Source organism: Meriones unguiculatus, chromosome 17, assembly GCF_030254825.1.
Source record: "Meriones unguiculatus strain TT.TT164.6M chromosome 17, Bangor_MerUng_6.1, whole genome shotgun sequence".
NCBI lineage: Eukaryota > Metazoa > Chordata > Mammalia > Rodentia > Muridae > Meriones > Meriones unguiculatus.
In genome coordinates, this window is record NC_083364.1 from 11,946,634 (window position 1) to 11,965,841 (window position 19,208).

The 19,208-nt window shown below is 40.7% G+C and overlaps 1 pseudogene; it reads right to left on the reverse strand.

Annotated features, from left to right (window-relative positions):
* Positions 1-6,734: 6,734 nt before the first annotated feature.
* LOC132648648 (ribitol-5-phosphate xylosyltransferase 1-like) lies at positions 6,735-17,647 on the reverse strand (annotated as a pseudogene).
* Between the last annotated feature and the right edge of the window lie 1,561 nt (positions 17,648-19,208).

Consider the following 19,208-nt stretch of genomic DNA (forward strand, 5'->3'; position numbering starts at 1 on the left):
CAGCGCCCCCTGGCGGCCACTGCGAGGCAGCTGCTCCGAGCTCTTTCCCAGGTGAGGCTAAGGACTGCAGGTACTGGGTGTGGAAGAGCCTTGAACAAGTTCTGAGTGTAAAGACTGTGGCCAGGACAGCCACGGCTGCACAGAGAAACCCTGTCGGGACAGAAACAACAACAACAGAAGACACGTGTGCCCACCGAAAGTCAGAAACTATCCGGCCTGCACAGCGCATGCTCACAAGCACGTGGCTTTCAAGATTTATCTGTGACTGAGGTCGATGCTGGATTGAATTTTGCTGTTCTTGTTCACAAGTTTTAGCTAACTGGCAGTGGACGACTTCCGGTGCTTTTCGGCCTTTCGTTCTCGACTGCTTGTTTGCATTAGTTATTTCTGAAAGGAAGGCCACCAGTTGCCTGTCTCCGAGTGAATCTCCGGTTGCTTCCGGTACTGTGTGCTACCACAGAAGTGTCACAGTGTGCTGCTGTTCACGGGACCCGAGCAATCCAGGAGAAGTAAGAAACGCACCGGAGGCATCTCAAGATACTTCCCAGCCTGGAAGTAAAGACACCTATTTTATTCTCCGAAGAGGAGTAACTAATGCTAGATGTGCATTGTAAACCCGAGACTCCTTGAAGCCTCACCCTCCTGAGGGCTGTACTAAACTGTTTATTCCAAAAAAATAAATATATATATTTATATATATGTAAATAAACAAATATTTATATATAAATAAAAATATCTTTTATATATTATATATATAAATATATATATTCTCAAGCTATTTTTAAGATGTTTTCTTTGTATATATTAAGCTGAAATTTAATATGTCATGTTAATATTTATATTCTGTCAGCCCCACTATTGGTATAGACTTAATATATTTAGTGTGAATATTGCCAACTACATGATAATCTATTTTTATACAGGAAACTTTAATTTTTTATTAGCAGTAAATCTTACATTTGTGTTGTTATTCATTAAAGTTTTTATTTAATAAAGTTTGGAGTTTTTTGAACATACTTCTCAAGATCCTGTGCCTGCTGTTCCTTGCATGGTGTAGTGAGGTTTTCCGAGAGAACTGGAAAGCAGATGTCCGAGACCAGATCCAACAGTGTAAGCCGGAACCTGTTCATACATCTGCATGCTGAGATTGCTCTCGTTCCAAACCTCTGACCTGAAGACAGGGCACTTTAGCCAAGACCTGTCCTCCTCCTGGGAGAAGCTCAATATCGCAGCCAGGGCTGCCTTGAAAAACCAAACAGAACAACCAAAACAAAACAAAAAAAAATATGTGATATCAAGACTTCAAAAATTCAAAGTTTTAACATAGTAATCAATGGAGTTCTGATACCTAAAATTACTTCTCATCATGTTAAAACCACCTCTGTCCAGACCTCTGGACAAAGAAAAGAATGTTGATTTTTTTAACCCCAGATAATTTTTTTTTAAATCCCCAAGCTTTTATTATGACTTAAAAGTAGAAGGCTCCAGAAGTTCATCTTTTGTAACTTAAAAGAATTCATGTGAGCCTCACGGAGTTTGCAACTTGGATCTATCTACCTGTCACAGGTCAATTGAACTCCAATCAACAGACTAAAATTCCCCAACTTTTGCCTGTTCCTGATGGAATAGGTGTGTGTGTGTGTTTGGGGGGTGCTCCAAATGTAAGAGTTTCCTTTAAGTTCCTTAACTTTAGCTTCTGTCCCTAGTCTGAATATGTCTCAGCAGATTTCCACTCACCTGACAGTCACCACCCAGGAACCAGAATCAGACAACAAAGCACTCCAAAAGTGATCTACAGCACCCAAGCCCCAGGCAGTCCTACAAAAGTGGAGAGCCTGGGCTTGCTAGGTGATGTGCTCCAGTCCAGCTGCTGTGATTGCTTCCTGTCTTTTACCTTGATCAGGAAACCAGATGCTTCTGATGAGTGCCCCATTTCCTGAATGAATCCCCTCCCAGGCTTTGATTAACATTCCAGCCTTCCTGGGCCCCTACAATGGCATCCTAATTTCAGTTGAGGCCCATTTACAAAATCATCTATGTCACCCTTATCCTCAAAAAAAGACTGAAAAAGTTCAGTCCAAAGGAAACTCTCTGGCAAGGAAGACAAATGGCTACTTGGAGTGCCTACCCAACAAACCAGGCTAGCTCATACTGACCTCCAGGCTCCCTTGTTTGAAATAAATAAATAAATAAATAAAAAGGTACCTGTAAAAATCAACTAGTTCAAGATCCATCAGCAGGTTGATCCATTAGCTGAAGCAGGTTTGCAACATGATAGAGCACTTACCATACTCTGTGCAGAACAAGGATGTGATTGTGTGGCTGTAAGAGAAAATGTTGTTCTATGCAAACCACTCAGCAATCATTAGAGATTCCTGTACTCTCAGGAAAACAAAAACAAAAACAAGCAAACAAACAAACCCCGTACACTGCAGACAGAAAAATGACCCAGAACAGGGCAAGCCCATGGTTGCCATTCTCATTTCTTTGATTTTCCGGGTGATAACTCTGTCTTCAGCTACTGCAGAACACCAGACACTTCTGCTTCTGCTGATCATCGCTGGCTTGTGCATCATAAATGTCTTAACTAGATACAGAAATTTTGGTCTGGGTGCCAGTATACTGATGTTTATTAAATCCCCATGTGAACAGATGTTAGGCCCACCGAGAGCCCAATTACCAGAGAGACAGATGAAGGTAACTTGGAGATTTTTTGCCGCAAACAGAAGAGGTTTATTCAGGCCAGTGAGTGATGGGGCTGCTTTGCAAGTGAGCAGGGAACAGCCCCGAGAGACAAAGGCATGGGGTTTTTAAAGGAAAAAGCAAGGGAGGCGTGGGGGTTGCAAGCTTGGCAGTACATGATTGGGTGAATGGGGTTATGGGGTAGTTGACTTTTAATATCATTGGTTCCTTTTAGGCACCCACTTCCAGTCAGGCCTGCCCCCGACATCTGGTGGATATCTGATCTTCAAGTTACACCCAGAATGTCCTGGATGGGGGAGCTGTGGCCATCCGGACCAGTTGCCAGGCACCCTATCTCATACTGCAGGCCTGGACATTCTTCTGCAGCAGGGTGGGTCTTGTCCCCATTCACCCACTTCTCCTTTTGTCTGTGTCCTTCTGCTTTCTGGAAAACTACCAGGAGAACTTAGTTTAATTAATATGGGGTACAGAATTCATAAAGAAACCTGTAAAGCTAGCCTGTTCCTTTCACAGGTAACCACCACAGGGTCAAGAACTTGACTCAGGATACAACTTAAGTGGGGGATGGAAGTGATGGTGAACATTATGTTTAAAGTTACTGTGCTTAAGAGAACTATCAAACAAAAAGCATGTCTAGCCTGTAAGTCCTACTTGTCCAAGGACAGAGGAGGTCTCAGAATGCTTGGGGTTGTTGTTGTGATTGCCTGGTCTTGTTCATGGAGGATACAGACAGTGTGTGGTCACTCCTGTGAATAAGCTTGTTTGCCCTTGACTGCACCTAGATGGAGGTGTCTGAGGATATGCAGGCAGGAAGTCTGCCAGTGTTCCTGCCTCTAGGTGCACAAGGCCAGGATGGACACAGCCTGTGAGCCTTTAGGAACACATGATTATTGTACCTTGGGACTGCATCTTGAGAGCACTCTCAGGCACAGTCTTCACACCGGGGGTATCTGGTGCTAGCATCTGAATGAAGTCTCTTCTTTGTTAAAATTTTAATAAATAGATAAAGAAATAAAAAAGCTTTGTTTTCTGAAAGTACGGAGATCTGTGTTTTTGGAAGTTGAATGAAGTATTTCCAAATGTACATTTTCAACACTGGTATCTTCAAATATAAATCTCAGCCTTGTTTTAAGTGCTGTACCAAACTGTTTATTCGAAAAAGGGTACTCAACTTAAAGCTACTTTAACATTTTTGGTACAGATTAAACTGAAATTAATTTGTTACTCATTAAGAGTATTATTCCCCTTCACATCCTCACTGTGATTTAGTATTTAGCCTCAATAGTTCCAGTTTCATAATAATCAGTTTTACATGTAATAGTTCAACCTTTTCTGTTCATTGCATAATTTATAATGGTATTATGAAGTCTTTATTTTATAAAGTCCAGAGATGTCCAGAACATACTTTATAAGATTATGCTCCCACGGCTACTTTTATGATGCATTCAAGATTTTCTGACACAACCTAGGGAGCAGATAGCTAGGGGATAACCCATCAGCATTACTGTCATTCAAGCATCCTACATCAAGTTCTGATTACAGTACTTAAGGGCTTTGTTGCCTGAAGTTCTCCAATCTTCCACATTTCTTCTGCAACTCACTTCCAAAGTATTAAGAATCACATGGTCAGGGTATTGTAACAACAGCCCAACTCCCATTACCGATTTTCCGTATTAGTTCCTTTTCTTGTTTACTATGAAAAAATGTTTTGACAAAGCAAGGAGAGAGTTCATAATGTATTCCACAATTCAAGGGTATAGTTGATATATATAGGAAGACCTAGTTGGTAGCTGGAGCTCAAGCAGTTGGTCACATTGTCAACTGGGACCAGAATAAGTTCCTTTGCAAAGAGGTTTAGTGCCTGTGTCCATCTTTTGACTAACCTGTAGCCCCCGTTCCATTTTTAATTGGATTATTTGCTTTTTTTTTTTTGTTATCCAGTTTCTTGAGTTCTTTACATAGTTTGGATATTAGTCCTCCATCAGGTGTGGAGTTGGTAAAAATATTTTTGCATTGTGTAGGGTGCTACTTTAATTGATAGTGTCCTTTGTATTACAGAAGGTTTACAGTTCCTTGAGGTTCCATTTATCCTAGTGCCTGTGAGATTGGTGTTCTGTTCAGAAATTCATCTCCTGTGCCAGTTAAGTACAGAGCTGTTGCCTGCTCTTTCTCCTATCCAGTTCAGTGTATCTGTTTTATGTTGACTGAACACAGCTGTATCTGTTGGTCTGGACAAGTTTTGAAAGGTATTTCGGTGAATAATAGTACTATTGAACTTTTAGCATGATTTCAGCAGAACCCGTTGTAAAAGATTTTAGATCACCTTTTAAATTTCCTCAAGCTCCCCCAAAGCATCTATTTTGCCTGTTTCCCTCCTTTTATCACAAATTCAATTCTGCAAAAAGGGATAGACCTGACACTCTTACAGATAAACACTGAAAATCCTTTCTTTCTTTTTTCAGCCTGAGATCCAAGGTAATTGGCTGCTGGACTGATGGGACACACAGCAATCACCAGCTAAGATAGTGTCATCAAACCATCTTCTGTAAGACAGCAAGCAGCAGTAAGCTAACAGCTCCAGGAACATGACCTGGCGTCTCAGGTATTGCCAAGTTGACAACTGTTGGCTCCTAACCTTCCATGCTTACACTATCCTGCCATCTTCCTAGGATGAACACTCAGTGTCCTGAACTCTAGTCACAGCATGGAGTCTGTTCTAAAGGCTGTGGAGCCATTAGAACGGGACTGGCTGGCAAAGCAGGTCCTGTGAGATTTTTACACACCTCTCTGTAGTCTGGCGTTCTTCTACCTGGTCAGCCATGATGCAAATAGTTGATGCCTGACAGTTCTGCTAGCCTGGATTCATCTATTCTTGCCTCCTTTCTGGCCTTGGTACCCTGCAGATGTCAGAAACTATGAGCCAAAATAAACTTTCCAAACTTGTTCTTGCCGGCTGTCTTGTTACTATGTTAAGGACACAGATGCTTTTCATTCTGAGAAGAGAGTATGACCAGTTATTTGGCTTGAGAAAAATCCTCATGGAAACTGAAGTTTTTAATGTTTTTTTTTTTTCTGACTGCAATAACCAGTGTTTTAACATATAATGCTGTTTCCCTAAAGTTTGCTATTTCTAATATCGGTACATAAAATAGAACGTGTTATCAAGTGCAATGTTTTGGGACTGTATACATTGTGTACTAGCCACAACTTTCTAATTCACATACAAATCACCTCAGAGTTGATACAGTTTGTGAAAGCACGTAACACCCACTCAGGCACCTTTCAATTATATTAAAATAATTTCCATGTTGTATAGAAGAGCCATTAAGTTCATTGATGCTATCTAACCTTGCAGCCATTGTTCAGCATATATCCTGCTACTGACATGACCAGATGTCAGCCCTAGTAAATAGTACTCTATAAGTTAGTTCTTTATTTTATGTGTCATATGCACTTGTGTGCATGGAAGACAGAAGAACATGTCAGGACCTACTGAGCAATACTTACAGATGGCTGAGTGTTTGCCATGCATGCTGGGCACTGAACTCAGGCTATATGCTAGGATAGTGAGCACTTTCAAACACTGAGCCAGCACTCCAGCCCCTAAAGTGGGTTAAAGTCATTGAGCACGGTCAGTAAATGCTGGCTTCTTGATCTCGGTAGAATTGAACCTGAGTCACCTGTCTACCTATCCATCCATCCACCAATCTATCTATCCACCTATTTGATGTGTTTGTGTGTGCATGCTGTTGGGTGGTCACATGACAGCCCATGAGACTCACTTCTCCCCTACCGTGTAGTTTCTGGGGGACTGAACTTAGCTCATCAGCCTTGGCAGTAAGCACCTTTAACCACTTAAGGATCTTGCCAGGTCAGCCTCAGTAAAATATCGCCATTTCTTTGATCTTGTATACAGCAGTAGCCAAAAAGGAGAACATTTGGTCCCTTCTGTGAAACTGAGTTGATGGAGCCGCCTTATCAAGTGCTGTACATATTCACACTTAAGAACACACACTTACAACTAGGTATGATTAACCTTTATTATTTATAAAAAATGAGCTTTCTAAAATATTAGTAAATTTCCTCTTTAGTTCTGTTTTGAAGTGTTGGTACCAGTGAAGTAACATTTTTCTTCTTTGAATCTTTTCTTGTAAAGTTACAGTCTTCTCCTTTTCTAAAATGGCAGGAAGCTCCTTCCAGTCCTTGATGAAGATAAAGGGGGCACCCATGGCCTTGAGTAACTGCAGAGGAGCGCTGTGGTGACTGGACATGTTTCCACAGTGGCCAGCTGTCATCACATCTTCTACCACAGGAATGGAGCCAAACGAGCAGGCCTCATATATTCTGTAACACTCTGTGTTCACTCCTACAGGACACAAAGTGAGGTCACTCTGAAGCAAAGCATCTTGGTAATTCTTAAGACTTTCATTTGTCTCCTGAGGCTACCACCTAGGAAATTAAACAAACAACAAGGAAATCCCTGTAAGGTTTTACTTTCCTATGGCATCTTTTTTGAAGCAAATCTTTTAATGTCATTTATCAAAAATGTGAACACATCAGAGAGATGATAAATATGAGAGGCATTGAAAATGTTGGGCCAAACACATTTCTTAAAACTTCTTTAAGGTTTGGGGGTGTGGGTATAGCCCAGCTGCTAGAACTCAGACCTAGTATTGATCATCATCTATCCATAAACTGGGTATATAATTCCCTAATTCTACAAGTTGGGAGGCATAGGAAGAATCAGGAGTTTAACATCATCCTGGGCTAAATACCGAGTTTGAGGCCAGCCTGTGCTACGTAAGACTACCTAAAAAAAGTTTTTTTTTTTTGTTTTGAACATTTGGAAATAATCTGAACATTTTATTACTTTATATTTAAAAATATCCAGTGATCAATCTTCGAATGGGTAGTATTCATTCAATCGTATTTCCGGAGTGCTGTGTCCTCTTGTCTTACTCTGATGCAGCTGTGCTTTATCCAGTGGTGGGCATTAGGTCTTTGAGTTAAGTCAGGACATTTTCTAGAAAGTCTGAAGCCCCAAGAACTGGTAGGGAGGCCAGCAAGGTGGAAGTAGGGGAACTTAGGTGAGCAGTCAAAAACCATAAAGTCTGCTTACAGAAGACTCAACTGTAGTGTTCTGAAGAGGGAACGACATAAGCAATAAACATTTTAACAATCAATCTGGCTGTGGTCTTGAGAATGGAATGAATATATAGGCCACATACATGCAGAAGCTGAGCCTGGCATTCTTTTCTATTCGTATTCTCTTAGTGAAATAAGCTCCAATCTCTAAAGGGAGACTGAGGAGGTGTCAAGAGGTTAGGATAGAAGGTATAAAGCAGTCTTTGAGGACGAAGGGGGAATACTTTAGGAAATATAGGAGTGATGGGTTCTTCAGCTTTCAGACTGTCTAAACTTATGCACAGCTGCGTGAGTATGGCTATGGGGTGGGCAGAAGGGGAGACTAGACAGGTAGGGCTTGCTAGATGGGGGAATTAGAAAGGGGAACATATATGCAGGGCTGGTTGACTGTAGAATTTAAGCTGTGTAATTCAGAAGTTGATACAGGGACAGGAAGAACAATCTGGGCATAGTAAAAACCATGTTGTAAATTCCAGCTGAACTGTGGAGTCCCATTACAGAGAATGAGTTGGAATGGCAAGATAGGATGATTACCAACAGAAATGCTAGAATTCCAGGTCATGGAGAAACATTGTGGTATGTGAAATGCAAGTGGTCATTTAGGAAATGACCATAACAGGAAATGGCTGATCGAAGCCTATGATCTATGAAGGGGAGAAAGGAAAGAAACCTTATACCAAGGTGATAGAAGGATTGGCTAGACTTAGAAGTCACCAAGAATTCAGACAAGACTGGTGTCAGCCAGAGGGGCAATGGAGCTCCAGTCTTTAAGGAATCAGGGAGGTAAGGTGAAGGTGAAGGCTCAGGGCTACAGAGTTCCAGTTATACACACTGGCATGAGACTGAGAACTGGGGTTCCGGGTGCAGAAGGACAGAATGGTCTAGAAGCAGCAGGAGCACAGAGGGTACTACCTGACCTCTAGCTCAGCTCAACCAGAACCATTTTATTAGTGCTTGTCCTCCAGTAAGACTTTGCTCTCTCATACCACCTCTCACTCACCAGCCCTTCAGCTGCTGTGTAAGCACCCCCCTGCCTTATGTCCTTTGCCTTGGCTCCCCTCTCTAAATGGACCCTGCTGACTCTTGTGCCCTCTTCAGGCCTGTATATAATATAGCCCTCCACCTGGTGCTCTCCTTCGCTACCTGAAAACAAATGTTCTACCCTCCACCTCAGTCCTCTCTGTGGCCTTCTTGTCTTTAATTCTCTTCTCACACGTCATTACCATCTCCTGACACACACTGTTTTACTTGTCTCCTCCAACAAGTGCTATGAGGGCACTGTTTTTGTTTTGTTTTCACTGTTATTATGAGTAAGATGGTTTTTGTCATTTGGCAGTTGTTTGGTAACTCAGAGTAAATGAATTTAATACAATTACATTAACAGTAATTGTATTAAATTCATAGTAATTAGTGATATCCATCTAGAAGGCAATTTCTGTCACAATTAAAAAATAAATTTCTAGATCTAGAAGCATATGTTTTAGGCATCCATTCCCTGGCCACTCAGCTTTATACTCCATGTGTTTATTTAATAGCAAAAGAAATTATTGCAAAATGACTTTCATTACTCCATCAATACTTGCTTCCTGATTATAATGGGAAAGACTGGAGAAAAGCCAGTTTCCTACGTTTTAGTTACTACTGTACCTTTAGACAGGAGGCTGGAATAAGCAGTTACCACTGTTTCTCTGGAAACCTATTTGTACACAAGGTGACATTTGGATTGGAGAGCAACAGGAAGGAACCATGCAAACATTGAACTTACTGCTCTCTTGCAGAAACCCAACAAAGTTTATCACTTCCATCTTGTTTCAAAATGTTCATCAGTGCTTGTCTTGATGAGTTTTCATAGACAGTTCCTAAAAAATTACATATGTAGGGCCTCTCATCATGCAGCATCAACCAGCTGGCTTCAACAACGGGAAACTTTCTGTATCTATAAAAGCAAGTAATGAATTACTATATGGTAGGATGCTCCTCAGCTTGGCTTGTTAAGCCATCTGTTAAGGACAATGATTTCTAAGCACATTGTACACCATAGACATAAACAGTCCTATTTGTCCACTAAAAAGAAAATATACTGTTATAATCATGATCTCTGAAGAGTTAATTTCAAAAAAATTCCAAAGAATAAAACAATGAATAAAACCTGTGTTGGTATAACATTCTTTTGAAATGTATACACCTTACCCTTGTTCATTCAAATGCTGATTCCCCCCCCCCCCATCTGTCTGGTTTCAATCTGGATATTGCCTTGTGATACTTATTTTAAGCATACTGTCTCAACTGTGTGCAAACATCCCAAAATAAAGAAATTAGACACAATATTGAGCTGAAAGGAGCCAGAGGACAGGAAAGAGGGGAGGAGCCAGAGGGCAGTGGGAGGAGAGGAGAGCTAGGAGAGAGAGCTGGAGGAGAGATCTTGGAACTACGTGGAGATGGCCTGGACATAATATTTCACAAAAAGCAAGTATAACATGGGAAATCTAAATGTTAGGAAACTATGAGGGCTTGGATGTTTAGGATGGAGTAATTATTGCCCAGCACTGTGTTCTAGGTTAACTAAATAAAGCCAGTCTCTATGTGGTGATTTGGTTATACAGATGTTAGGACTATCAGCAGTTTACTAGAAGATATATTAATCACTGCTTACAACAAACCTGTTATTCTATAGAGGGGGCTCATTCCATGGGCACTGGTTTGCATATAAATGTGTGCCTGTAGTCTATCCTGTACACAAGATTATTATGGCATTTTGGGTCAAATAACTTTTTGTTTTAAAGACTGCCATACACTGCACCATGTTTAATAACATTCCTGGGCTCTACCCCCTTGACACCAGTTGTTATAATTCCCCCTCTTCAGTTGAGACAACCAAAAGGTTTCCGGATGCTACCCAATGTCTCCTCATCGGGAACAGGGTGAGGTTGGCAACACCAAAATGACTATGCTTCTGTCTTCTATTAGGCGAGTAGGTGATGTCATACAATGTGGAAAAAGTATAAACATTTCTACAAATACAGGCTCTTTTCAATAAATAGATTTTTCTGAAGGTTGGGTGTACTTACAAAGTTTTTGAAATTTTAAGGCTGGTCCCAGCCTAAACCTGTTCGCCTGGAATGTTGTCCACATAGGGGTGGGAATACCTGTCCCTGGCATTTCTCTAGTGACATCTGTACAGCTAAAGCAGTCTGAATTCAGACATGGTGGTAACCAGTGACATAATAACGAATGTCAGATTTAATTCTATCAGTGAGATGATTCATTTCCTCAACAAATATGTGAGTACCTACTGTGTATAAGCATTATTTTAAAATTTACTTTTTTTAAATTTATGTGTATATTAGTATATTTGTGTGCCTGCTTGTCTCCATGTGTAGCCAAGCACCCACAGAGTTCAGAACAGGGATTCAGAGCCTTGGAACTGTAATCACACATGGCTATGAGACACACAGCATGTGGGTGCTTAGAACTGAATCTGAGTTTCCTATATGAGCAGTAATTGTTCTTAACTGCCCCAGCCACCTCTATAGCCCATTTCTACAGAACTATTTTAAATCTGGGAAGAAAACTCCTGACCTCAGAAAGTTTATATACTACTGAGAGCCTATCTCTTACTATTAAAAATCTATCCACAGAAAGTTTAAAAAATGTTTTCCATTTTTTTTAAACTGGAGGATGATTATATATTGAGGATCCTAAACTATCATTTAATTAACCTCTGCTTTTACAGTTGAGATTAACATCAAGTCAGCCAATCACAAACCCAAGGGAAGTCTATACAGTATATAAAAATATTGCCACAACAGTATTTGTTTAAACTAGAATTATGGCTTTGTCTTTGTTCATTCTCTGCTAAACCTCTCTTCAGGGCACTATTAAGCTTAAATTTTTATCCTATATCCATTTTTAGAACAAACACGTACTCTTCATTTCTCCTCAGAAGATGGTAAAATACAACAAAGTAGTTACTATTGCCACTGAGGCTCTAGGCCACTCTTTTTGATGGTAGGAAAGATAGGCCTGCTTCATCACCAGTGAACCTACTGCCATTTAAAACACCATCTTCATGTGTGATGCATTAAATCTACCACTTTCTTTCAAATATGCAAATATTTCATAATCAAATATAACAGTGTATCAGAGGAAAAGATAACAGACTAGATTTGGATTTCTGCTTAATAGCACATGGGGAGGCTAAAGTCATAAATTCTATTATGCCAAATTGTCAAGCACATTACTAATTATCTAAGTCTGTATAAAATCTACAAACAAATTTGCAAATTCCAAATAAATTCAAATTCACATTATGAGTTTAAAAATAAAATAAAATAAAACACCATCTTCCCCGTTCTCTTCAGAACACCCGAGGGATGCCTTTCTTATCTTGTACTTACGTTGCTACACCTAAAGGCCACTGGAAAACATCTGCGCCATTAATCCAAGGGCTGTCGTATGTTATGAAAAGTAGGTCCACAAAGCCTCCATTTCTTTTGAGGAACTGCATTATCCAGTCATTGTCACAGTATTCATTTCCAAGCAAGACAACAGCCAGATGCCGCAGTTTCTGGGTTTGCATTAAATTCTGTGCATAAAGTAATCACTGGGTGGCATGGAAGATCTTTGCTTTTTCTCTTCCATTTAACACAAGGACCACTTTGTCCACTTCTATGGAGAAGTACCCTGGAACCACACCCGGGCCAGTGATGAAGCTGTTGAAAACAACACACCACAAGCAAGAGATAAACAAAACTGAACAAAGGAAATTTCAATCGTTTTATATAAAATCTAGAATAAGATTTAATTAATATTCTTGTTGGAAGTGCAATTTGTATAATGCAAGTTCTTCTGAGCAAGTGGGACAGAATAATAGAAAGCTTTGGATGTAGAAATTCAGCTAGTATATGAGAGTGGACTCTCATTTCTTCACTGAAGGCAAGGCATTAAGATACAATGTAAAGGAATGCATCAAGCTTCAGGAGATTCTGAGCATAATTAAAAGGATTTATGTGCATGCGTGCCAAGGCGTGCTTGTGACAGCCAGAGGACAACTTGGAGGAGTTGGTTCTCTCCTTCCACCATGCAGACCTTGGGGTTGAATTCAGGTTGTCTGAGTTAAGGGCAACCACTTTTACCTGGCAAGTCATCTTACCAGCCCTTAAAGGATAATTTTATGTAAATATGAAAGTACATAAAAATAAGTATGGAAAAATACTTATATATCTTCCATCAGTAGAAATATAAAAATCTGAGTGAGATTATACATTAAATTCCTAATAGCAATTCTTTAGTGAAGAATAAAAAGAGTAAGAAACGAAGAAAAGGTTTTATTGGAAACTATTCTGTTAGGAGGAAAGTTAAACATAGAGAATTCCTGACAGCTAAGATATATTAAGTTTAAGTGGTTAGCAAGTTGGAGAATGTTGTATTTTCTTCTTTGCAATATATTTTTAAGAGTCTTCATAAAAGGAATAGACATGCTCCAAAACTCACACTGTCATCTGCTGCCCCAAGCAATCACTGCCGCCGAAGTGTTCTGAACTTTGGGAGTCAAAGTGCAAGGGAATGAGCAGTGGGAAGTGAAAACAGTGAGTGGGGACAACCATTCTGAAATTCCGGATGAGGATCAACAGAATGTAGTGGGGGAGGAAAATGAAGGAGAGAGAGGCATCACCTGACAGAACATGGTCTGAGAAGAGAAGGATGGAATGCGCAGAACATCCTGGAGTAGGGAGATCACCTCCTAGAGAGCTCAGGGTGAGGGAAGGCTCGAGAGAGAAGGGGTAAAGATGCCTGCGCATCTAGTTAAGGGAGAGAATTACAGATGCCCTCACTCTCGGTGTGCTAGGAATAAGAATGTGCGCCCCACTCCCTGTCCATGTGGCGCTGGGAACCAAGGCCAGATGTGCGCATGTTCAGTGAGAGTTCTACCAACTGAGCTGTATTTCCAACCCTTAGTTTAAAACACGAAAATTTCCTACTATACACTAACATTATAAAAATAAGGCTTGTGTATGAGTAGTATAATGTACAGAATGAGTGCTGTGTTCTTTGTGTTCTAATTATCTAAGGTTATTACTGAAAATCCATTAACTGAAAATAATCATGCACAGAATTCTAATTTGCTCTTGTGGGTTACTCAGCATATGTGTAAGCATCAGAACTTACAATGTTCAATATATTTTTCTACCGCTTGCTTCAACTGAAAAATATCTTCAGAGTAAGCACTTCCATATAGCGAGCCCAGAGGAATCATTTCAGTCGAAGTAACTGTGCAAACAGTAGAGTTTTGAAACTCACTTAAGTTAGCATCAGTGTAACTTGACTGAGACTACAACTTGCGATTCCATGAGACTTCATTCACTTTGCATACATTATCTACTACTTTTCATTTTTTAATAAGGTATTTTAAAAGTCTGTCACAGAACTTGACTACAAAGTTCTCTATAGGAAAGAACAAGGTTTCTTCCATGATTGTAAAATCTTGCGTACAAACCTCAGAAAGGAAAACTGGGCTTAGACTTTCTTCGTGGTAGTTAACAATGTTTTCTATCACTGTGGTAATACCAAGTAATTATACGCTTAAGGATGACACGCATGACTGTGCCTTCAGGGAAGAAATGAGAGTCTCACATATTCCATTCTATAGACTAGTTGAATTCCAGAAACGTCTCTGCAATGTTAGTCCACTGACATGTTCACTGCTCAACTATAAACACAGAAAGCAATTTATGCATGCAATAGACATTCACTTTTTTTTTTTTTTTTTGTACTGGCCATTGAACCCAAGGTGTTGCACATTCTATGACAGCCTTCAAGCCACTAAGATCCACTTACTCTTTCAAGCAGTGAAATCTAACTAGTGTGAAGCTTAGGAGTATACACACAACCTACAATGAGATTAGAACAATGAGGCTAAATACTTGTTTACACTGCATGCATGATTCCTTTGAGAGAGTCAGCAATGACAGGCTCGGGAGCTAGCTGGGTTAGCAAAGTGCTTGTGCCGTGAGCATGAGGACCTAAGGACAATTCTTGAACTAAGATGAAAGGCTGATGTCGTGATGGAGAGGCAGATCCCTGGTGCTCACTGTCCAGACAGCCTAGCCTAATCAATGAGCTTCCACATAAACCTGTTCTCAAAACCAGCTGATAGCTGCAGGCTGCCGAGGTGTGTATGTGGGCACACATGTGAACATAAGGTTGAAGGGAGAAGTGGTGGGTTGTACAGAGAAGGAACTGGAGGGGAGGTAATGCAGGTTGGACTGGATCATGTATTCATGATCTAACATGTATTCATGTCCTCATGTACTAACATTATATAAAATATTTAATTGAAGACAAACCGGGACAAGCCGGGTTCAGTGATGTACACCTGTAATCCCAAAACTGAGGAGGCAGAGGCAGGCAGATCATTGTGAGTTTGAGGCCAGCCTGGTCTACAAAGCAAGTCCAGGGCAGCCAAGGCTACACAGAAAAACACTGTCTTGAAACAACAACAATAACAAAAATGAAGTAAACATGTAAAAACAACTAATATTTATTTCCGTTAAAAGCCAACTGGAAACAGTACCTTCATGATAAAACTATGTTTTTTCTAATTAAAATCACCTTAATTCTATTTGAAAATTAAGGAATTATACAGTGATATGTAAGTTAAATAAAAGTAAAATCCTTAAAAGTCTTGGCATTGCACTGGTTTTTTAGAATCTAAAAATCAAAACAGAAACAGTTTTGAATTTTGGAAAAAAAAGGAGCCTACATAATTACGTAAATCATAGTAGATATGACATAAAAATGTTTTAATAAGTAACAGTTGGACTCTGAGTATTTCCAGGTTAACCTAACTATGAACGAAAAGAAAATCATGAAAGTAATGTTTACTTTCGTCCTCTAAGGCATAGAACATTGTGTTCATTTACCAGTAAAGTGTATGAAATGTGGAACATGAAGTTTTCCATATCATCAGCTAAAACCAAAACAGAAATAAGACTCCCCAGGATTTATTTACAGACTTTTAGTTTCTCTCTTCTCTGCACTGGGGACTGACCCCGGGGCCTGGCACATGCCAGGCAACTCATCTGCCACTGAGGCAGGTCTCCAGCTTTCCCTCCAAAATTACCTTGAAATGTCTAATTCAATAAGCAAACGTTTACTAAAGTGTAAGCAGGACCTATTCATTTATTTATTCATTCCCAGGATTGATTTCTGTTTTCTTCCCAAGCTGAAGCATAAAGATATAAAATAGGTTTATAGAAGTATAAATATACTGTGCATACTATATGATAAAATATAGAGCATACTTATGAGAGTATATTCCCTCCAGTAGGTCCATGAGGCGTCACGCGGCAGGCAAGGTCAGTGTTGTCTAACAGTACCTATACTGTGTTCTTCCTACAATCAACTGTCCCTCCCTCCATTGCGCAGTCACGTCAGGGGGATCAAGAGTGCCTTCAAAAACATGTTCCCACAGATACAAACCTGGTAGTCAAAGAACAAAACCAGACACATCTGCTGTCTCATCCATTTTAGAATGTTAGGAAAATGTATGTTTTATTCTTTTCTCTTTTTACTCTGAGCTGAGACGTTTCTCTCCATGGTCGGTTGCAGGCAGTGACCAAGACAATCCTCGATCATGTGTGGCAGCTTACTGTATGCGGGGCAGACTTCAGTGGCTGTAGTTGTAAAGATGACAGGACATTGTACTTATACTGAGGAACCCCAAATGTTCCTGAACCCTGGCTACCCATCATATTCTGAAGCAAAATGTATATTATAAACTAAAATAGCATCATTATTAGAATTAATTTAATATCGTGACTGGAGAGACTAATTGTCTTGCGCTGAAACTACAAGTACACCAAAGCATTCAGTGTGTCAAGGGGATAGATATCACCTCCCCATTTGCTCAGACATCCTCTGCAAGCTGACAGACACTTCATCCTGTCTCCTAAGGGCAACCATGATGCTTTGTTTTGTTACATGAGGTAACATTAATATGCAGGCCTACAACCTCTGAGAACCCCTTGTCAGTTATTTTGAAAGATATTCTTTGGTCCACTTCCATTATGCCATGCTCTTAAAGCCACACTAACAACCAGTATGAAAATGTGGGCCATTGTATAAAACATCCAAATGTGTCAGGCTAAATAATGCCCCGCTTCTCCAGGTCATACCCTAATCTCTAGATCCTTTGACTATTGTCTTACACAGCAGAGTGTCTCAATGTGACCTAGCTGCTGAGGTGCAGAGCCTTCCAGAGACACAGACACTCCCACCTTGAGGAAGGCAGAAGCTGAAACGTTCTCAATGGCTCCATTGGCAGTTCGCTACAGCAGCCTCAGCAAACTGTACTATGTAGGTAGAACACCTGGAAGGGAGGTGCCACTGTAACAAACAGTTATATGTGGAAGGGGCTTGGAAACTGGGAAATGGGGGTGGCTGGAAGAACTCTGAAGAGTAACTTTATTTTTATTTTTATAAGCAAAGTCTACTTTAGATTGCCTGAAACAGACTGCAGAATAATTCAGATGCTCACAGTTCATTTAGTGAACAAGACTCAGAAGAGAGCAAGGAACACAGTAGAGAAAACCTACATTGCCTTAAGAACAGACTCCCTGAAACTGACTTGGTTAAAGGAAATACACAATCTAGCAAATTCCAATTCCATACCAGGACAGGATACACTTTACACTCTCTTCTCATGCTTTTCCTCTTACACTGACTTACCAATGGCTGCTTTGCCCCACATTTGTACACTGTGTTCATGTTTCTCTTTTGTGTGTTTCTTTAATATTTGCAGATGATCTTCTGGGCTCCTCCAAGGGGCTTGGGTCACTTCTCCAGCCCCACCCCCTGCAGCACACACAGCTTGTCTTCTAAGCTCCAGAAGGCTCTATTCCATTGCTGTTGCTCTTCTTGGTGGTCATCTCATGTCACTGCAACTGGGATGGACTTCCCCAATAGCCTCTCAGAGGCTCTCTGCATGGTCCCTTTAATCCTGGGTCTTCAACTGCTGCTGAGGCTGCACCTTCAGCAGTGGCCTCTCCTGGCTTCTCACAGAGCCAAGTCTCAGCTGATCTCCACACTCCTTCATGCCTTCAAAACCAGTACCACCTGGGTGACTCATACACTACCAAGTTCTGTTGCCAACAGCCTTGGCCACCTCTGGAACACAGCACCTGTGTGTTGACTCCGAGAAAACACTTTCCAGAAGGGTTTACGTTAATGATGCTGGGCTCTTAAGCACTGCTAGTTCCTCAGCTGAGGCTGACCAGCACTGATTGTCTCAGTCACACAAAGCTTTCTCTTCAACGGTGCTGGCCTTTTGTTAATCACAGCTGATTCTTCAGCTCCAGCTGTACAGACACCACAGATTCCTCACACAAATAGCCCAGCAGAGTCTTTGCTTTCCTCTGAACCTTGACAAGCCAGGCCTCTATTGTCAGCACCGCTCTCAACATCCTTATCTTCCAAGCTCCACCAGCTGCCCACTAAGCTGTCAACACTCAATGGTTTTTTCATCCAAAGTTTTAAGTCCTTCTGCAAACCTCCCAAAACATCACCGTCAGCTCAGTCTCACAGCAACACCCCACAATCCTGGTACCAAGTTGTCTTAGGTAGGGCTGCTATTACTACAATGAAACACTGTGACCAACAAGAAAGTCAGGGAGGAAAAGGTTTATTTGACTTACATATCACTGAAGGAAGTCAGGACGGGAACTCAAGCAAGGCAGGGACCTGGAGGCAGGAGCTGATGCAGAGGCCATGGAGGGGTGCTGCTTACTGGCTTGCTCCTCATGGCTTGCTCAGCCTGCTTTCTTATAGAACTAGGACCATCAGCCCAGGGATGGCACCATTCAGGATGGGCTGGGCCCTTCCTCATCAATCACTAATGAAGAATATGACCTACAACTGTATCTTATGGATCAATTGAAGCTCCCTCCTTTGAGATGACTCTAGCTCAGGTTAACAAAAGACTAGCCAGGACAGATACCAAGGGACCTTGGGGATCTTCCTGCCTCTGCCTTTCCATCCCTGGGATTACTGTGTCCTGGGACAGAACTGGGACCTTTGGACCTTGTTCTTCTTTGCAAGCACTTTACTGACTGAGCCTTTTCTCCAGCCTGGATCTTCTAATGTCTTTCATTAAACTCTTTATTTATATGCATATTGGATCTTTTTGTTTCATTTTTTATTTTTTTTCATGTGAACTTTGTTATTTTCTATTGTGATTTCTGAGAAACCTGGGAAGTTTTAGTAGCACAAAAACTTTTATAAATGTTGATAAGAGTAGAAAGGCTCTTTAGCCTAAATTTAAATCATACATTACAAAATGTTTTTACTTATCCTCTTTATAA